The sequence below is a fragment of the Stigmatopora argus genome, chromosome 3, assembly GCF_051989625.1.
Source record: "Stigmatopora argus isolate UIUO_Sarg chromosome 3, RoL_Sarg_1.0, whole genome shotgun sequence".
Classification (NCBI taxonomy): Eukaryota; Metazoa; Chordata; class Actinopteri; order Syngnathiformes; family Syngnathidae; genus Stigmatopora; species Stigmatopora argus.
In genome coordinates, this window is record NC_135389.1 from 7918102 (window position 1) to 7941216 (window position 23115).

Below are 23115 nucleotides of genomic sequence, written 5' to 3' on the forward strand. Positions count from 1 at the left end.
TGTTGAGAGCGTGTGAAGACCCCCTCCACCCCCCACTCCCCCAAAAAGATGGTGTATGTTTGGCTGTGCCAGCTGTGTGTGCTTGACGCTGAGTGTGGGGTGTATAAAACTGTCAGACAAGACTAAACGGTTAGTAAACACACACTGCTAAACAAAATATGGGCCGGAAGCGCAGATCACCTAGATGTGCTTGACCCTTTGCCCATGGGCTACACCTTCATAATTCCACTTTGTGTGACACTCACGACAATAGCCAGAGTTACTGTGTGTGTGTCCTAGAGTGTGAGAAAGTCAGAAAGGACACATGCACACCATTTCTCTGATTTTGTTTATAAATTTTTAAAGAAAAAAATAATAAAAACAGATCCACGGCTCACATCATTCCCTCTGTGCATACTTGCATCAATATGAACATGAGGTTAACACACTGCAAATCAGTGAGAGACCACACATTTCTGTGTCTAAAGCATTTGCATTTCCAGTATGTGTAGTAATCTGTGTTGAGGTCAAAGCACCACACCTGAGATAACAAATGAACAACTCTGTCATGCTGCACAGGTATCGCAAGCAGTACTTTCAAAACAATCAAGACCCAGTTTATACAGACAACTTGTAAAAAAAATAACACTCACTGAAAGTGTTGTGGCAGCAAGTTGTTTTTATCCTGTTTTTCTTAAAGGTGTGTGTATCGTGCACATGGAGAACAATATAGTACAGTAAAGAGGAGGTCATATCGGGTACGACATTTGCAGACAGTCTGATGAGTGCATTATCCGCAATGACAAACGAAACTGTGGAAAATGCCCTCATTTCAGCTGTCAGCCCTTAAAAGGGTCGATAAGCCAATATGAATTTCTTTAGGAAGAGGCAGGAACATGTACAGCAGCTTTCCATCTTCAAGCCACACAACACACTTGGACACTATAACCTGATTAAGCTACTGTTGATGCAGCATCAGGTGCAGCGACAGGTTCAGTATTAAGCTCATGGACACTAATACTGCTATTTGAACCCGCAACCTCTGGGTTAGGGACCGAATACTCTGCCACTGAGGCAAGCAACTGTTTGCTTGAGTAAATATGGTCATTTGAACCGGAAATATTCAGAAGGGTTCAACTTTTGAGCTGTTTGAACCAAAGATTCTTGGGAGTAACTGACAAATACATGTGTGTTTGAGGGCCAAACAAAGTTGAAGGCAGAGCTTCCATGGGGAATCTGACAGTAGACCCCGATCGTCTTCTACTACGACTCTGTCCACCATACCAAGAGATTCACAATAAGCGCAGTCATTGCAGAGAACTCACTTCTAATAATGCTTTCATCTGTTCATACTTAAATTCCTAGTGGACCCAGCCGAAAATTAATTATAGGTAATACATTTGTATTTTTTTAATGCAGTATTCAATGGGGCGGGGTGAAGTACTGGTACCAGTACTATGTTTTTTTGCCCAGAAAAATAATTAGGCACCGGGTTGTTGTTTTTGTTTTTTAGTACAATAACATACACACAAAAGTGATGGCAACTCATCAAACTATTTTAATTTGATTGGTGATCACTGTATAATTGCTTTTGTTTGCCAAACAAAATACCAAAAACTGGTGTTGGTTGGGAAAGCCTTTTAACCTCCATTAAGGAATAGCACCGCAGTTACACACCATGCTACACCATTGCAGGAGCATATGGGAGCTTCTGAACCAAACATAGTGGCTATCTGCCATGTGGAACTTCTACAATGTTGGTGTAAGTATGGAAAATTTGCTGCTGGAAACACTAGGGTAAGATATGTAAAGACAGGTAGAAGGCTAATAGAATAATAAAAAATAATAAAAACAAAAATGATGGAAATCATTAAACAGGACGTGCTACAGGATTTCTTCACCTGTTCTCTCACTAACTGTCTGCCTATTTATTACAGACAAGACAGAGTATCCATAATTCGAGTGCCTTACGTAAATTTCAACCCAAACACAATTTAATTAGTGCCCTTCTGTTTTCAGGAACATTCATCCATTCATTCATCTTCAGTACTGCTCATGCACGCACAGGTCGCGGAGGGTGCTGAAGCCTATCCCAGCCAACCATGGGGTGGGGGGACATAATTGATTAATCTGCATAGCCGCCTGATGGTGTAGTGGTTTGCCTAACTTCAGGGCGGACAGGCTCGATTCCCGCTTGTGGCGGTATGATTGTGACCCTTGTGAGGATAAGCGGTACAGAAATGAATGAATAATTAACCTGTCAATCATTGTTTTCCATTAATTGATTAATTGGTTTGAAAAAAAACAACAACACAATTTCCATCAGCATATTAAAAAATAGGACGTTATTTAACATTGACTGGGTGATAATGCTGCATGTAACTGATTTGGTTTGAAACACGTCACAAAATGTTAATGTAAAAACAGATTTTTAATGTGTTATGTTGATTTAACAAAAATGATGAATTTCAGAGCATACACTGAAATTCCAATAAAGGTAAACAAGGTGTTGTCGATTGATTGCTGATCAAAATAGTTGTTGATTGATTGATGCACTGCTAAGGCTCAATGACATAGGTCGATGACCCCAAAACATACATTTGCATATGAATGTTATTATTCGTCCATGACATACAAGGTGTTAGTGTTTGAATAACAATCACGAGGAGTCCTTAACCTAAACTTTGAAGTGAGATCACAGCACACCTTCCTTCCTTCCCAGTCAATTCTCAAGGCTTTTCCTTTAAATGGAGCATGACGTCAGCCTACACAGGTCCACGGGCCCAAAAACAAATGTGTCCTAACAATGCCACATCTGGAGTACAACGGCAGGAGTGAGAGGAGAAAAGTAGGAATGCGGAAATCTTGAAAAAGGGAAAGCAGCTCTTAAACTCTTTTAGCTCCAGGACCCACGCCAAGTCGGACCTATAATTTACCGGTGACTCCCCTTGCCCCTCTCCCTGCTAAAGGCCTGATCAACTCAGTGTATCCGCAGAGGTTGCTTCAGTGGCTTGGCAAATCCATTTAGTCTAGTCCACAAGTCCAGCGAGACAATTTAATGCTAAATAAACCAAAGAAGGGACTGCGTGTGTGCCGGTAATGCTTCAGTTACACTGCATCACTAGGTCTGAACATTTCCAAGGAAGTTTTGAGGGGGGTAGAGCGTTCCATTATTTTATTTGGCTTTAGTCTGACTTTCAGCGTGGCTACAGGGGGAGGTCCTCCTAAGGCCTGTGCTAGCAGCCTGTTCTTGTTGTCACTGTCAGAATCAATCAGAGCTGCTGGGTCTGCAGTCAAGCAGGAACGGGAGCACAGGAGCAAGGCAAAGATTCAGGCAAATTTTCTGCCTTGGATAAGGCATCTAATGAACACATGACCATTGCAACAGACAGCCAGATTATCACATAGTGTGACACACATATTCATTGCCGAGGATGCAAATCGGTCAACAGATACACGCAAGCATATCCTTGTACACCTACGCTTCCGTTTGGTCCAGCGACGGAATGTGCGTGGAAGTCTCAGGAGGACGTTTAGATTGAAGGTGTGTGAGTCATATTTGGTAGGATGGAAAATATGCTGAATGTGTTTGAAAGGATGGACGCAGATAGGGAGGAAAGGGAGGAGCTTGGCTAAGGGAATTCAATGCTGGAAGCTGATAGATTCTCCTCATCTCTAAGCAAGTCATGTGTTTTAAATCAGCGCTAGGTTCACAGTGCTTGGCTTTCAAAATATCAACTTCCAATAGCATGTGGGCTTAATTCCAGGTGAGGACAACCAGGTGACTAACACCAACAGGAAAGGTACAGTTTTGAGTTCGTGGAAATAGTTACAGTATGTCACAGTAAGACATTACATTAATCACAAAGGTCTTTTTCTTTTCTTTTCGGCCATCAGAAGTGACAGTCCAGTTTTGTAAAATTAATATAAACTACAGGTCACAGATAGACCAACATAAAATATTTGAATTGTGAGAAGAATGATACAAGCATTTGTAATCAAAAACAGATGATTTTTCTTTTGACTATCTACACTTGCAATTGGAATTGAACCAGCGAAAGATCGATCATGGTACCTCCTACCTGTCTTGAATTAAAGTACATGCCAGTTGAAATAAAGGTCAGGAAATATCTACTACCTAAAAAGGGAAATAACAAATATGTATAGTATGTATATATACTACGCAAACACACAAAACATTTATTCATTTTGTCTACCCATTTAAAAAATAATTGAATACAGGTAATTATTTTTACCAATCACTTATCAATGATTACCTTGTTACAAATCTATTTTGAAATCAACGCAGCAATTTTACAATAAATTAGTGTTTGCATAAATGCGATTTACAAATCACAGTGGATTACAATTATAAAACAACTTCATCCATCAATCCATTATCACGCAAGTTTATCCTCATATAATGCATGATGAAGAAATGATTTTGCACATTTCCACAACCATCTTGGAATCTTGATACCTTTTGATGGTCAGAATAGTCAGAACTGCATACGTAGACTGTTATTGGAACCTTTTAAAGGTTTTCGAAGTGAAAGGTGGCACAGCAGTACTTGATTAAAAAGTGGGCTTGCCGCACTCCTGACCCATGATTTTTTTTTTTTAAATAATATTTTTATATCAACCCTAACATTGCATTTCCTCAGGTTAGCTTGCAGTTTTAATTTACAATCTTGACATTGAGCCGTTTCAAAAAGTGAAACTAAAAGAATGAAATCAAAATGCATTCGCTATGTAAATTAGGGACACAAATATTCACAGTTAAGCCCAAATGAGAAATTTTAAACATCCGTCCCTGCATTTTCGGTATTGTTTCTCCTGACTAGATTGGAGGGTATGCTGGATCTCAGATGACTTTTAGTTGTTAAAACTCATCCAGCAGCTTGCATTAAAAGGTGGCATAATTTGAGACACAATGAATAAAAGGTTGAAGTAAGCTTTTGTCTAAAAAAAACATTCAACACATTTACCGTTAGCATGCAACAAGTTAGTTTATACATTTATCTGTCAGAAACCACCAGAGCGAGTCATTGGCATGGTTTGTCAGGCACCGTTTGATGCCGGTCTGATTCCCTTCATGTGGCAAGCCACCAATTTCATCAAACATCCAACCTGGGGTGTTGGCATCGTAAACAGTGACAAGTGCCACTACATTTTCCATCACAAACAAGTTTTTAATAAACATGCGACTTCACAAACTCGTTAACAGCACATTTGCAAAATGGGCACAGTCATTTGCTAACTGCGATCCAAGGTTCGCTTCAAAAAGTCCCAACACTTGAGGGATTAAGGCACTCGTGTCAAAATAAGATTTCACATGACTGACCAATCAAACTAGTAAAGAATAAAAATGTACACTAGTTAATGATTAGTCAAGGCAACACTACTATTTTAATGGTACTACTCTCCAACAGTACTTTTATTTATCAAACCTGACAGCAATCTTAATGATTGTGATTACTAAGGGATTTTTTTTTAATTCAGATGAGATCAAATTCATCGAATTCCTTCCATTGGGTCATTAGCATTGGGTCAAAAGAGTTAAAAACCTTGACCAATGCCACTCCAGATAGAAAGTGCGGCCCGAATGCCCTCCATGCTCTTATATAATCCATGGTACTGGTCTGGCCTGCATCCACTGAGATGATTTTTTTGTCATTCATTTACTGAACCGCTTTATCCTCACTAGAGTAGCATGGGGGTGCTGGAGCCTATCCCAGCTGACTTCCGGCATGAGGTGGCCAGCCAATCACAGGGCATGAGAAGCCAAACAACCATTCACACTCATAGCTAGGGGACATTTAGATTGTCCAACCATCCTACCATGCATGTTTTTGGAATGTGGGAGGAAACTGGCATACCCGGAGAAAACCCACGCAGGCCCAGGGAGAACAAGCAAACTTCAGACAAGTGGACTCACCTGGATTTGAACCCAGGACCCCAAAACTGTGAGGCCGATGCGCTAGCCACTCATACACCGGGCTGCCCGCCACTGAGATGATAATAAACTAATATATAGCCAATGTCGCACCCAGAGAACAATCACAGCTGTAGTACTGTACAGTATATGCTAGATTTTTGGTATGGATAAAATGAAAATGAGGGATCCATAATAAATACAATGGCATCCTGGAATTGACTGCTTTTATTAAAAAAAGGTTTCTATCAACTGCAGCCTCGACAAATACTCCCATCTTCCAGTCAATCATTTGATCCCCAGTGTTTCCCATTCCAGAAGACAGATTCATTTTGATTAAACTGTACAATAGATGATTTTCATCACCCAAATCCCACTGTTGCAAGTGTTGATTTATCAAAAAAAAAATCTAGCAGACTGGCCCTGGTGGAAGACTGGAGGGGGGACTTTAAATGGGTCTAAGGTTACATTAACAGGCAGTGAGACAGCTAGAGGTGGTAGCGAGGTCAGGAGTCACGGTGCACTGACAAACAACTGAACCACCCAGCGGGGAAGTCAACAAGAAATGCTTTCCCTTGCAGCCAAGAAAGCCCCGGCAACACGGGATTCTGGCAAACATGTGTGTGACAAATGTGCTATTTGCAGCCAGTGACAGGGCCTCAATCATCACAATATATTGATGAGACGAAAACAGAGCAGAGAGAATGCAGCGGGTGAGCGCAAACTAGCGATAATGACACCAGTAATGATTGGCGGTTGATTGAAAAGGTCTGGTCTTGTTTATACAATACTGTAAGACCTAAAGAATTTTTCTACAGACTCGTTGGTGGTCCGATTAAAATAACCTCTTACTGCTCCAAGGATGGTTAAATATCATGAGTGTGTGTTGGGAGGAGCATGCTGAGAAGCTGCTGTTTACTGGACCGTAATCAAGTAGGTTTTGCTGTGGGTACTGTTGTTGTTCTTCGAAGTTTAATGACCGGGTAACTGTTGCATGACCTTTTTCTGCCATTAATTCTAACTTTTGACTACACTGTCATAGTGGAGGATTAAATATCTACACAGGCTCTGAAGTAGAATAAAAAAGAAAAAATTAATAACCCTTTTAACTATGACTTTTGCTCTCTTCTGCATTGCTTTTATCTCATGCTCTGCATTTTCCTCCTCTCTCTCACTTCTCCTTGCCAGTTCTGGAAAGTACATTCATACAGCTCTACAGTGACACAAGGACCGTCTCCACCATGGCAGACCGTGCTTGTGTTTTTTCAATTAAGCTGGGCTCCTGTACACTATTCATTTGGGAAACCATAATTCTCGTGGCCCAGCAAAAACTAATGGAAATTCACTTAGAGATCTTATTTTCCAGGAGAGGTATTGGAAAAATTCGTTCCGTCTAAGTTGTTTCAGACCAGTGCGAATAGAGGGTGAAACTGGAATATTGTCATGAGAATAGAGGAGGTGGTGATAGGAGAATGAAGAGCTGACTGAGGGGCGATCGGATTGGAATTGGCACACAGTGAAAAACTAGCAGGAAGAAGACAAGTGAAAGCCTACAGATGGACGGATTTCCAGGAGAATGTGGATGAAAGTGGGTTTGTCGCAGACCGGATCTGGACTGGCCCGCAGGGAGGAGAACATATCCAAGGAAGTCACATCAAAGCCTGGTGTCATAGGACTGCAGACGAGCACAGACTGTCTCCGGTATATTTTATTTATAGAGACGAGCCTCAAAAGCCAGTTGGATCTATCTGCCTTAACATAAATCACTAGTGCACTAAAGTAAACACACAAGGAGGGATGCACCACTGTGTGAACCTGACCAGGACCATTTAACACAACGTAGTCCCAAAAACCTAGAAAAACATCTGGGGGGGTAATAATCCACGGATTCCACACTCCTATGAGTTACACTTGCTTGCATAAATGATACAGGTCATCATTAAATACTGTTATTGAGAAGTCCACCAGTCAGGTAAAAATTGTGCGAAGGTAAACAGCGTGGGATGCAGCAAGGCAGCCCCACCGTACCAAGTGTGTGGTATCATAAACACACGCACGTGCATGCCCGCAAAAAGTGGGAGGGACCTGGAGTGGACAGCCCACATGACACTCCAACCCCCTACCACAACAATCAACACACACAGACAGAATAGGAGAGCGGTGAGACCAGGAGCAGAGGAAACGCTTACCTCAAGAGTTCTGACGGGAAGCGCGAACGAGGAAAAGCCACATGACAGGCAGCGTCTCGGCCTCTGCTTATCACACAGGTCCGGAGACGGGCGCTGAGACGTGCAGGCAGCGCTGAGCAGAGTGTCACTCAGCAGAAAGCAGAGAAGCTGCGCAGATCCCAGGCCCGTCCACTAGCACTCTGCCTTCTGAGGATGAAAAGAGAAGACTTCATTACCAGCGGGAGACCACGCCTCTACCCTTCCAGTATCCCTCCCCTCTACTCCCTCCCTGCTAGCTCCTCGCTTCCCTTCCCAACTCGCAGCCAGTAGCAAACGGGCTGTCCCAGCCAAGGGAGAAGCAGGCTGCCAAAGAAAACCTCTCAGCCTGACACCAGTCAGTACTGTGCCCGGCACACAGAGAGGGGGCAGAAAGTTGAGGAGGGAGCTGGAAGGACAGAAAGATGGCATACTCCTCAAATCCACAAACTCGCATTTGTTGAGAAAGCTTACGTGAAAGCACTGTGTCAAAAGTGGCCCGGCCTCAGAGCTGAAAAGCTCACAAACACGCTTGGATGGCGTGTGTGTGTGTATCTGTGCGGTTGGGCTATTAAATGAGCACCAAGAACAAAAAAAACAGAAGAACTGGAATTAAATTTGGATCAAGTGAAGATTGTGAGGCAGTGGGGATTCACTTAAGCGTGAGGGGGGTGGAGGTCCACAGACAGACAGACGGGCAGACGGAAAGAAAAGCACAGGCACTCTCACTGGGACACATTGAGTAAAATGGTAAATTACTTTGACAGTCGCAGTCAGAAAATACAAATTAAGGACGAGGGAATGTTTTGACGTTTCTAATTAAGACTTTGAGTGAAATCATGCCAAAATGGGACAATGTCTCTTTCTGTGTGTTAATGTCAATAAACACCTTTCGTCTTAAATTGTTATCGTGTCATCCATGCAAAAGTTGAGGATGGCAATTTTGCATTTGACCATCTTCAGACTGAGACACAGATCCTCCTTCTTATTCTCAGCACATTTCTTAAGACTAAAGTGAATTTCCTCTGAAAGACACTATTATTGTCTACTGTCTATAATTAGGAGAGGTTGGGCACACTCATCTGAGGAAAGTGTTGCACCCCTTAAAAAGAAAGATTAAAGATGAGAGGTATTTGGTTTCTAAAAGAGTAAAAAAAAAACCACAATGATGTTAGTACGAGAAATGCACAGCAGGCTTTGGATCTAAAACACCAAACTTCTGCTTTAAGTAGAGATTGCCCAAAGAATCTGTGGGAGCACTCTTGCACTTAGGTAATGCTTCACTGCACAACATAGCCCGGACAGCCATGATCTCACAGACAATTTGAAAGCAATGTGACCACAGTGTATCGTTATAACAAATATACTGCCAATGTCCCTGCTTGAAGTACTTTTCTGGAGGATTGCACCTGCATTACTTATAAAAATAACATTCCCTGATATCTTCTTGACTGCTCAAATATTATCTGAGGGAATAATATTAACAATAATGACTCCATTAATGTTGCAGTTAAACAATTCAAAATCACCTTGAGATGACTTAAAACTAAAATAAACATTTTGGAGTAATGGATGAGGAATAGAAGGAACACAGATTTCTGGCGTTCTACCACTCTAAGCATTAACACCTACACAGACCCTCTCTGTGGCATAAAGGTGTCAAATTTACACAGTTCCACATAACAGTACTTAAGGTTACGGTCTGCCTTCATTTGTAGGTTGTTTAAAGCCTGTACCGGGATTTGACACACTTGCATAAATGGATGAGAGAAAAGGACTGACCCAACAATTTCAGCCCCATTTCATAATCAAAATAGCAATATTTGGAGTCTTCTGTGGCATTGTGTGACTTTAACTGGAAATTGAGTCATGGATGAAAAAAATTCTAACATTTCTGAAGAAAAAAAAAATGCTTCCTGTCTCCTACTTTATGTAAACACAAATCACTATTACCCTACCATTAGCAAAAGTAAGCAGGAAATGACAGGCTGTGGGTTCTTTTTTATTTTATAAGATCAAGTGGGATCCAGAATTGAGTCGAACTTTGCTGAAAGGGTGTAATACCCCACTCTGCCACAAGGAGCTGGGATCAGCTGTAAAGTGCAGCACACAATACAGTAAGTTTATACAGATGGAGAGGTTTGGCAGCAAACATTTTACGCAACATCTTGGTGAGACTGCTCTGCTTTGGGAATAATGAATCTTTGTGCTTTTGTTTTCAAAGCTAAGATTACTGTAACTCAGTTATATTGGGGGAGTGGCAGAGTTCTTTTTAAAGACCGAGTCATCATTTATTTTCGGCAGTGGGTTTACAGCCGAACACATACTGTACTGTACTACGGCAACATGTAGTCAGGATGACATCTTTTATTATTTGCGTTATTCTGCCTTTACATAAGGAGAATCCATAAGAATATACTAAATTCAGTCCATACGAAGAGACTGTGAAATAAAAAAAGAAATACCATATATCCAATGGATTACTGGTTCGTACTTCATCTTGCAGTTTTGAGATCAAAGGGTAAATGCTGGGCTTCAGTCTTCCTGTGCTGAGTTTCTATGTTCTCTCCATGGCAGCATGTGTTTTCTAAAGTACTTGTTTTTTTCTGTGACATCCCAATATCATCTGGAGTAGGTTGATTGACTTTACCAAATTGTCAATAGTTATGAATGTGTGCATGAACAGTTGGGCGACCAGTCTAGGGTGTAGTCTGCCTTTCGCCCAAAGACAGCTGGGTTAGGCTCCAGCAACCCCCGCAACCCTTTCGAGGATGGACGGTATGGAAGATGAATGAATGAATGAAAAATAGTCCAGTGTACCCTGCCTTCTGCCCATAGCCAGTTGAGATAGGGTCCAGCACCCCATGGCCCTTGAGTAGATAAGCAGTAAGAAGAAAGAATGAAATACGGTACATCTTCATTTATTTCCTACAGTGCTTGTCCTAATTACCGTAGCCTACCCCAGGAAAAGCACATGTATATTTGGATTTCCCCCGAAATGATGACAGGCGGCAATGAGGATAAGGAACATGGTCTTAGTACCTTGATAAATCGGCAAGAGATTTACTTGACTTAGAATAAAACTCTTAATAGCCTGTGCACTAAATCGTCATCGTCACTTCACTTTAATCGTACTGCACAGGTCTCTCATTGTCATTATTCTGGATTAAGCAGAGAAGAGCTATTGTCAGTGGTGAGTACAGTACAATAATCCCTCGATTATCGCGAATTTACTACTTCGCGTTTTTTTCTGCTATTAATTATTGTTATTTTTTTACTTCAGTGCTCAGTTCTAGAATCCACGCTGAAACTCGTAAGCAAAAGCCACTCTTGCAACTAGGACTCAGCACTGAAGTTAAAAAAAAACATTATTTATTTCTTTTTAATAGAGGTGACCCTACTTTGCGATTTTTCGATTATCGCGGTCATATCTGGTCTGCATTAACTGCGATATTCGAGGGATTACTGTACCTCAAGTATTTAAACATTTATATTTACATTATATTGAAATATAAATACATTTCAGTATTTACATATGCATATGATTGTGTAACGGTTAATATCTATATTTTATGGATGTGAAAACATGTACGTAGATAGAATAATGGTGATTCTACTTCGCAGTTTTTCATTATCCGCAAAACTTGAGGGAACGCTGTAATCATCAATATTGTGATACAAAATGGAAAACCTATATGCATTGTGTACAATGTATATCTCTTTCAAATTCATCCTGCATGTGTTATCCAGAGTGCTATTTAAACTTTCCATTATCAATTCATCTTGCTCAGGTGCACTTCTTCCCATGATAGTAAAAGGCTTTCACTTAGTGAAATAAACCAGTATGGAGCTGCAAAGTTCCAAAATTGAACTTGATCATAGGATTGGAATGTAGGCATATGGGCTTTAAAGGCTATTTGACTTCTTTTAATTCATTACTTGTAAAGAGCAGCTTTCACTCTCGCTTGTCTGATTTGGGTACAAAAAGGCCACCATGTAACACGGACAAAAACATTTATCTACTTTTTCTAACAATTGAATAAATTGCTCACTCTCTCGTCTCCCTGAAAGAAAATAGATAGTAATTATTATTTACATACAATGGGGAAGAAACTTTTCATTATTGACGATCTAAGTTTTTCACAAATTTTGGATGCCCAATACAAGACTGATGTCAGTTTTTTATCCATCATGTCATTTAAAAAAATATATATATATATTTTTTACAACAATAGTCAAGCCCTTTCCAAAGGACGACTCGGCGGAAAAGTGGTTAGCACGTCGGCCTCGTACTGGGTTCGAACCTAGGTCAGAACATGAATGAATGAATGAACAACAATAGCAACCCCGGGCCCTTAAAATACTATATGAAGCACACTGTACTTACCGTACAGCAAGAGTGGTCAAACCTTTGCTCAAGATCTACTTTTCAAGGAGCCAACCTCCCGAGAGCTACTTTTTTTTTTAACGGGACACCGACAAAGCTCAACCTATGTTGATGTATGTTGCATAACCACATATGTATGAAGGGGGAGGGTTAGCTGAGACTGCTTCCGGCACACGTTTGAAATGTCCAAGTGTCAATGTGACACCTAATGAGCAGCTGTCCCAGCTCTATTATATTAGGTAAGGCTGTCGACTCCACACTTAAGACGTTGTTGACGGCAGAGAGGCTGATAAGCTAATTTAAAGATCCAGGTATGCGTGTTAAAAATAAGTATAAGTATTGGACGCCCTTTGATGCGAGTATTGCGCATGTCCACATTGCAATCTTATGGCGCAAAAGAGATTGTTCAGGCCTAAAGAAAATGAATCTTAGTGGCATGCGATCTTTCGATAATACCTTGGCAATTGACTGGTAGATGGCGATCGACGTATTGAGCACCCCTGATGTAAACTGTGTGGTTTTATACGTATACATTTTTTTTAATATGGACATACATTGATAGATAAAAGAAACAAGCATAACGACATTGTTTACTAAACACTACCATGTTTAAATAACGTGATTAGTTGTCTTAATATCTTGTAGTAACGAGAGGAAGTAGCTAAGTTGAGGTGGAAATAACTTGTTGATAGAGGAAAATCCAAGAGCTATATGTATCTGGTGTTTTAATTTATATTAGGCCATTTTTTTTACACACTACATTTGCTCAGTTACATATTCTATCTTTTTTGTTGGTGCATTTAGCAGCATTGGCCATCTGGCTAGAAAGAAGACAATTATTCATTATACCACAATAACTTTTGGATTTGTGAAAACAAGAATAGAAAACACCTCGAGAGAATACATATGCGGTTCCTTACTCTTATCGTTAAGACCTTTCTGACCACCTCTTTGACAAACCTTGCTCTGATATTCGCACGTGAAGCAACTTTTTGCCATATTGGAAATGGGACTAAAAAGCATCTTTAGAAAGTAGTTTACCATGACAGAAACACAACCACCTTCTTTGGCTTTGTGCCACTGACTGGCAATTAGAAGAGCTTTTTTCGCATATTACATCTTGGAATATTGAGCAATTGGCATGATACGATGAAGATTCCTAAAATATTAGCCAGAAGTAGAGTTGGCTGTGTGAGACACAGCTGTACCAGAGGCCATTCTAGGTCAAGCCACTTACACAAGTATAGCACCGATGAAATGAAAGACTTCCCCTTTACCATGGCCACCAAAGAATTTAACTCCCAATTAGCACTAGTGAAACAGAGTTGCTGTTCAGAGTAATGACATACTGCTCCAACTGAATGATTTCAGATATACAAGACTGAAAATATAGTAAAACACTATTTGTGATCAGACAGGGCTGTTTTTTTCTCTCCCATGAAACACCTGAGGTTTAATCCCATCACATAATCTCTATACTTAAACATTAAAACATAAACTCATTTTGATGAGAGGAGTTTCCTGCTCTTGACTACTAGGAATTTCACACTAATATTGACCAGTGATGGGCCAATCACACACTGGTGTCTCTTTCTGAGCCCAGCAGCCATAGACATACGCTTGGCCTCCTTGGGCAAACATGGGACACCCCGGCCACTGTAGATTTAGCAGCCTAGCGATGTGTATTCGCCCATCCATGTGGACCAGGAGTGATGATGTTCCCAGGGAGACAGTGTCAGACAGGTATAGGTGAAGAAAAGTTTTGGTGGTACAAAAAAGTCTGATTATTATAAAAAGCCAATTTTTTTATACTTAGGCATTTTAATAAATCACTGTCAAACTCCACCTGTCGAGGTGTAATGATTTTGTTCAGAGGCGTCACTCTAAGTTTGAATTAACTTAAATGTATCTATATATCGGTTTCTCAGCAGATAAAATGAACGAACCTAGAAAATACTCTTCTGTATTCTATGCTCATTGAAGCAGTTACATTAGTATACAAGCCTTTCATCAGTATATCAAAAAGGTCATGATCACAGGATACTACTACATGATTTCCCTCACATTTGCTAACAAGCTAAGGTTGAAAGTAAACAAGTGACTGTAGTGTCCCTTGTAAGTAAGACACACATTCAGAAAGAGTATTTAAATTTGTCAGTCCTATTTAGACCGACTTTACTTCCCTGAACGCCAACTCTTTGGATCGCTTTGCTCCTCAACCAGTCACCCCATCGCAGACTGTCTACAATGGCCACAACACCACAAAACAACACAGTGCAGTTGCCAAAATGCTGACAACTAAGGCATAAAAACAACACGTGCCACAGAAAATTCAATTGGCGACAACCCCCTCAAAAGAATCGATGACAAACAGAATCAAACACTGACTCTTTTTGTAAATGTTTCAAACCAAATTTCTAAAAAAACAGACAACAATCCAATCTTTTTCCCACATTTATAAGCAGTTGCACAATTGAAGTTTAACACTTTAGTGGCAATCATTATAGAAGCAAGACTGTGCTAATATCCTTATATGTCCATGAAAATGGCCACCTGAATGAGTTGACCATATGCTCCCCTCGAGAAACAACCTCTGCCTGGTGCCCATAGTTAGCTGGTATAGGCTCCAGCACCCCCCACAACCATTGTGAGGATAAGCGGTTCAGGAAATGAACATTTCAGGTTTTAATTAAAAAAAAATAGCATATCTAAAACTCATTCATTTTCCGTACCACTTATCCTCACAAGGGTTGCAGGGGATGCTGGAGACCATCCCAGCTAACTACGAGCAGTAGGCCGGGTACACCCTATATGGGTAGTTCCACCCAAGTGCAGGGCACAATAAGTCAAAAATTCATGCACACGTTCATCCCTATGACAATTTGGTGCATTCAATTAGCCGACCATGCATGTTTTTGGGATGTGGGAAGAAAATGGAGTACCTGGAGAAAACCCACAAAAGCACAGGCAGAACATCCAAACTCCACACAGGAAAGCCAGACCCCACTGGGGATTGAACCCTTGACCCCATAACTGTGAGGCAGAGAAGCTAACTGTTCTCCCTGGACCACCCATATCTAAAATATGACAATATAAATTGATGTTTAGTATTTTCATCAACTTAGATTTGCTTTGATTTTGCTTAGTCAAGCATTACATTGATCCAGATTTATTAAATCGTACGCACCCCTTTTAGTGACCAGCTTACACTGAATTTTTATGGAAGTGCATTTCTGCAGGAAAGTAGTGTCATAAAATAATAATGGCCTTGGACAATTGTTGACATGCTGGGGATGCAATAGAACCTGGATGAGAAAACAATAAAATTCTGCATAATTGACACGTGGTATAAACACCATGTTCTCAATAGATAATAATCAAATTTTGTTGTCAAGAGCTGTCAATGTGTGGAAGAGAGCGATGAAGAATGAATGGAATGAAATACCATACCGCTCCACATTCCATCTTCTTTTGTAAAAGTCCATTTTTATTCAAGTGTTAAGGAATAGCTACACATGGATAGAGCCTTCATTGAACTGCAATGGAACCATAGCAAAGCAAACACAGCCCTCATCTGCACAAAAAGGCCTTTCAAGCATGCTGACCCCCCACCCCCTTTGTCCCATCAACACTTCCCTCTTCAGCAAGACCAAAGCCACCAAATTCAACCTTCCTTCTGCCCCCTCCAAATACATAGCGGTGAATGGTGTCTACTGTACCATCTACCTCCCTCTCTGTGGGGTAGAAAATGTTTGACTGGCCTGTATTTATGGTGAGCTGGATTCATGTTGGAATGAATCATGAAAAGCACCAAAATGTTCCCGCTGTATGTTTTATATTGAGCAGCTGTGCCAGTCTGTGTGTGGCCGTTGTGTATGCAGTGATTTTTTTTGTTCAGAGCATCCACATTAGTGCTGGGAATTATGATGACCAATTTAATGGGTAACAAAATGTTTCTGTGCCTACTGCAATGTTCATTGATTCTCTGCCTCATAATGACTGTCAACAGATTCCAAGGCTGACATGTGCAGAAAAAACTACAAACAGAAAATAAATAATTTAAAAAAAGATTAATTTCTATTTGCATTCTTATTTCTATGAAAGTGTGGCATAACACATTTTTTGTTTCCATAAAAGAGGGGTTTCAATCACTTCCATTCATGGTGATTACAAACTACATCTGGCACCAAGAACGAAATACAATGATTAAAAAAAAAAAATCAAAATAAAAAAATCAAACAAGCATGTGTGTGATGTAGCGTCTTTGAATCCATTTTCAATACTGCTTATTTTAATTTAGTTCGCATTTTAACTAAAGCCTTACTTGAGGTTGGCAGCTGGCTACAACCTGGACTGGTCACCAGTCATTTGCCGGGAATACATGCATGCACTACACCCATTAACACTCAAATTGACACCTAAGGACAATTTAGAATCGTTAATGTACCTAACACATGCTTTTGTATTGTGGCAGGAAGTCGGAGTCCGTGCACAAAAACCATGAGAGAATGTGTAGACTGCACAGAGGAAGGCTGGAGCCTGTATGTAAACTCTTCGTGTCAGAACTGAGGCCTGTGTTTTAACCACTATTCAACGTGCCACCAGTAATTTGAAAATTCTGTGGATATTGTGAGTTACTTCATCACCCATTGTTTTGGGACGGCAACTGCACAGTATGTCCCGAGCTCTGGAGTCGGATTCCCCATTGGAGAAAAATAAAATCATGCGGCAAAACCTTAGCCTGGTCGACATTGAACATAACAAATGTTCTGATTAGTATACAGTGGAACAGTGGACGTTCGCACGGTTTGTCGCACGGTTCAGAGATTGAGATTTCAATCCTCATTGAGTTCCAACATTCTTGTGGGGAGTTTGCGTATTTTTCTTGTGCTTGTGTGGATTTTTTCTGGGTATTCAGGTTTCCTCCCAAATCAGAAAAGCATGCATGGTATGCTGGTTGAACGCTCTAAATTGTCCTTAGGTATGAGTGTGACCGAGAATAGTTGTTTGTCTGATTGTGCCCTGTGATAGGCTGGCAACCAATTCAGGAAGTCCACAGCTACTGCCCAAAGTTGGCTGGGACAGCACCACTGTTACCCTTATGAGGATGAGATAAATGGAAAATGCATGAATGATTATAATGCAACAAAATGCCTACAACAACAAAAAGAGTTTTCTCAAAAGTACACCTTATATAGGGATCAATACTGGTTAATCATTGTATGAAATTCCCTTCAACACAGCTCAATTTAAGTGACTGGTAACCACTATAAATAAAAAAATGAACCACTATTATGACGGCTTTACACCGCAGATGCGGCCGTGAGGCTGGCATGATGAGACATTTGCAGGAGACCTTCAATATGGAACGCAGTTTGCAACAATGTCTCCAGGAGATTGATGACAAAATGGTCAGAGCCATTGAATTTGGCAATCGTGTGACACATGAATATGTCAAAGTAGGACAGAATGCATCACATAAAAACTGCTGACTAGAGACATTCAATCGGAAATCTTTTCAATCATAATGACCAAAACTTCTCTAAGTCTGGCTTTTGTTGAAACGGTACTGGTAACTTTTTCTGCTGGCCACTATTAGGAGTTCCCTTCTTCTTTACCTGCTTGTTGCAGCACCTAAAGATAGTTAGCAGTTCTCCTAGCACTTAGCATACAAGGAGTTTTGAGAAAGAAGGAAGATCTTTCCTTCTTTCCTTTTTACAGACACATATGGCACAAAGTGGGTGGTAAGCCTAATTCTTCTTTCGTTGAATAACCTTTGACGTTTTTCCACAGCTGGCCAGATCCATGCATGACTACCATGCTGAAGGTTTTTCTGGGGTTTTAGTTTGGGCTGATGACCACTACTAGCTTAATTTATTTATTGTTCGTCTTAACCAAGATATTCACCTTTTCATTAAATCTGGGTAGGTCCAGTGTTTAACGCATTTATTTACCTTTAGGTTGGGGTCCCTAATCCCTTTTTATAGCTGACCAAATCCTACACATTTTTTTTATATTTATAGCCTGAATGTCAGAACTATGAAATGGACATGCTAACCACTAAGCAGCCATGCTGCCCTCAACCACAGTTTTATATAGTTTGATTTTATTGTGTTATATAAGAAATAATTTATCTTAATATTTAAAACATACAAGCTATGACAATGCAGTCCAGTTAGGGTCACTTTCAATCTGTATGTAACGTGTACTGTCTCAGTGGATGCATGGTAACAATAGGAACTGGGGTGAGCCATGGCAGACTTTTCCCTGTCCTTTGCCACATAAACCTTTAATATGAGGCCTCCTCAGCACCAGTCGGTCATTTAAAAGGACTATACTCTGTAATTGACCTTAAAAATACTTTCCGTGGAGGTCGGCAGCCATGTCATTGGCCTAGGGCCCAAGCAGTGGCCGCATCTCCTCAGCCTAAAGGAGCCTGGGAAGGCCTCCGAGGGTATATTTAGTGGCCCTGAGTGGAGCAAGAGTTGCAGATAATGCCAGTCTGTGTATAAAACCGCCCTGCCGCCCACGAGTTGGCCTCTAACAGACACATTTCCCTCTCCCACGGGGATGTATTCCTTGTGGTCAGAGGTCATCCAGATGCAAGCCAGGTAAATATACAAGCCACGGGAGATACTGACCACTGTCAGTCTCCTCTGTGAAGGTCAGGCTTGTCACATTTTAGAGTTATAAATCAGCTTTGTTGCTGCACTATTTTGCTAAAATATGTTTGTGTCAACAAGGAGTGTCAACAATGAACAATGGAAAGTTTGGAAACAAACAAAGCAAGAACCCTGCGCCTGCTGATTCTTGCAATACAGACGCTCCCCTACTTACGAACATTCGAGTTACGAACAACGGTACATATGAACATGTCTGCAAATTGCGTTTATGTCGAAAAATGTTCGTAAGTTCGATTTTGTATTGCGCGCCTTTTTCCGAGTATCACTTCTTTCCGCCGCCAATACCGACGCCTGGCGCTGTGAGAGCTCAGCTCACCCAGCATCTACCTTCTTCTGCCCACTTCGTTGCAATGCGGAAGTGCGTGAACGTATCTCCAGTGCGCAAAGAACCTTTTTCATTTTTATCATTAAATATCTTGTGCATCCATTATTCAATATGGTTGGTGAAAAGCGAAAGGCTTCTATTGAGGGAGGTGCAAGGAAGAGGCAACCCATTTCATTTGAAATGAGTGGCAATAATAACGAAGCTTGATACGCGTTGCACGGGAATACAACTTGAATCGTTCGACCCTCAGTACCATTTATAAACCTAAAGATCGAGCAGCAGGACCCAAATATTGAACATTGCACAAAGTTTGCAAATCAATTGAATGATGCCATACAGTGCTACCACATCATTTATGATGAAAAAAAGAAAACTGCAATCATCATTAGATAGCTTCTTTCGGCCAGTTTCTAGTAAATCTCTCTCTAATGTATGTATACAGTACTGTATGTATTCTCTCCATTTTATTAAATGTTTTTTTCAGTACAAACCAATGTGTGTTACTTATACAAGCCTTAAACATACAAATGCACTTATATAAACCTTCAATATACTTATATAGGCCTTAAATATAAATTATAATACAAAATATAGCACTGAGCAACTTATAAACAAATTCAACTTATGAACAATCGCTCGGGCCCTAACTCGTTCGTAAGTAGGGGAGCGTCTGTACAGAAATATGTTACAATATTGTGGTGTCCTTCTGCCCTCTTGCAAAATGCAAAGGCAATAATAATATACTTTGTACTATGTCTCATAAAAAGTGTCAATGAGTAATATAGTTTTTGACTTGAATTGAAACGAGTACAAGCAAACCAAGAATTGGGCCACATTTCCACATTTAGCCCCATGGGTCAACGTTGGGGAGACCTGATTAGAATTTTCCGACTACGGGATGAATAAAATCTAATCTAATTTAATCTATTTTAGATTATTATTCTTCTTCTGAGGGAATTTATTCATTTGCTATACTATTTTAGGCAGTCTACACCCTAGACTGGTCGCCAGTCAGCCGTAGGGCACACAGAGACCATCCACATTCACAAACACTGCCACCGGCGGGAATCGAGTTCACGCTGGATAATTTGTCAATAATGTATTTTTTATTTTTAGGGAACCAAAACATGCAAAAGCCTTTCTCTCTTATATTCAAGAATTTCTCAATGTATTGTCTTCTTCCGAAAAGGATAACTGTGACTGGCATAGTATTTATTCATTTTGGCTATTCATAATTAGGCAGGGCTGCTCCTGATGGCTCAGGAATGATTTTGATGGTGAAATGTTGGACCTCTTCAAGTGGCAAGGGTCTGTGCTCAATGGTGTTGTACATGACGATAAAATTTTGATTTGATTCTACAGTACATGTTTATTTGTAACACTGATGTCCAATGTTGATCTCATTATCAGTAAAGTTAAGTGTTTAACTCTTAATTAATTGAAATTTTACCATTCTCACATTTTCCATTTAAAAATATTAAAAATCTGTCTTAAAACTTTACACAAAACAGATAATTCAAGTTTGACTACACTGACAGTTCGATCCTGCATTTTAATTCAATTCACATGATTTTCCTAGGAATTTATTTTAATTTTAAAACTAAACAAAATGAATGCTGACCAGTGCATAGGATTAGATGTTTGTATTAAAATGTTGAAGTTGACGCCATTTAGAAATGTCAGACCAGATTATGAAATCCTCAAACGTTATACACATTGATGATATCAAACCCAAACATGCTTATCATCTTTTCAATAATCCCATTAGAAATTTCATAGCAATTTTGAGGAGTAATGATGTTATGGTGATGATGTTCAGCTATACTTATCCACACGCCCTGCATCTTCAAAAGATTGCAGAGCCTGCGAGCTTTATCTTGCATAGTAGTTATCACAGTGCCTGAAGTTGTGCAACTACTGACGCTGCTCACATTTCTGCTGTTTTATGTTAAAGGGTTTCCAGGGGGCATCCACAAAGGAATTTTGTGATTTTTCATCAAAGGCAAGTGCTAAATCAAAGGATCCCCCTGTCTTAAAGATTTAGTGGTGAAGGTATAGTTGAGACCAAATCTTTGCTTTGTCTGCGGAGGGTCGTACTACTACCCATCTGATCAGCACCTTTTTGTAGAGATAAAAAAGGTCAATAAAACTGCATAGCATCAACTCCTCTTGCAAACTGAAAAATGGTTTGAACTAAATTGTACCGTATGTGTTCAACAACCAGACTTTCAAAATAGGTCTGGGAGAATATTTTTCTTTGATTACTAAAGTGCAGCACATATCTCATTATCATCAAATGTGTTTTCAGTATGAAAGCTTTTGTACATATGCAGGCAAAAAGCCCCAACAATTCTAAAATCTTCCTTCATGTTACTGCTTGAGTATAAAAAAAATATATCAATAATATGGCAATATCGTATGTCCGGGCTGTATAAAATAACTTCATGGCCTCAGAGTGGTAATAGTAATGGACCTAATGACCACTCCTTGCCCATCTGGGAAGCTAGTGACGCATTGCCTGCTCTCTTAGGACACCGAGTTCAAACCAATAATTTAATTCAGATGAAAATGAATGTTTCCAGATTAATACAAGCCATATTCCTTTGGAACTGTCCCTTTTCCTTTTTTTCTCCCCCCTCCGTCTTGCATGTTTTTAATGCTCCAAAACATGTGGCTGAAAATGAAAGGAAGATGTAGAAAAGGGGAGGAAAAAATACTGCAAGAAAGATACACAGATTATGCTTTGTGAGTCTGAGGGAGGACAGAATATGGAAAGAATATGGCTGATACATTTAGAGATACACAGATAAGACAATGGGAAACCCACATTGCTACTTCTAATGTCTGAAAAAAAGAGTACTAAACCCAGCAAACATGCTAGAATTTGTGCAGATTTGACAAACACATACTAGTACATAAAACTGCTCATTCTTTTCCAGTGGTTATAATGCAAGCTGCATCATATTGGGAAGAGGTTGATCCAGTTGCGATTAGTGGGATTTGGCCACAGATAGACAAACGGGATTCAGAGTCACAGCTGTCCCTGCTGTGCAGCTGTGGACCGAGCATTTGACTGGCTGCAGTCAAGGTTTTCAAGTTCATCCAGACGAAGGAAAACTCTGCAGTATATACAAAAGAGCCACAGTGGCAATGCAATGAGAATGAAACAGCCAGCAGACCAGCCCAGCTAGACAACACGTGAACTCGAATGTGGCATTTTGAATGAGAATAAGCTGAGTTCCTTTGTTGACTGTTGACACTGCCTGACAGTGGCAGCATCTTTTTTTGACTGCAGTGATAGGAGGGAAGTGCGCGTGCAAGGGCTTATGATTGATGTTGAGTACTGCTATTTGACAGTAAAAACGGCAATCATTTAATGGTTTCCGAAGTTCTAAAACAACCATAGAATGTCCCAGTGTTTTCACCACACAAGTCTGGCTTGATGCTTTTCTCAAGCTATTTCTGCTGATCAGTGCAGTAAGAATAAATTCACATTACATTAGTTTAAATCCTATTCTGATGTTCTGCCTGGAAATATTCCCCCCCATCCATCTACCACGCTGCGTGACTGTGATGTAATGACTGGGATCTTCATTGGCCCT

General features: G+C 40.3%; 1 long non-coding RNA gene across 1 annotated transcript in view; it reads right to left on the reverse strand.

Moving 5' to 3' along the window:
* Positions 1–23115, reverse strand: part of LOC144071777 (uncharacterized) — a 161368-nt gene that overhangs the window by 24008 nt on the left and 114245 nt on the right. Inside the window, exon 6 of the long non-coding RNA XR_013299729.1 lies at positions 8104–8289. This is a non-coding gene — a long non-coding RNA (uncharacterized LOC144071777). The remainder of the gene's footprint in view (positions 1–8103; positions 8290–23115) is intronic.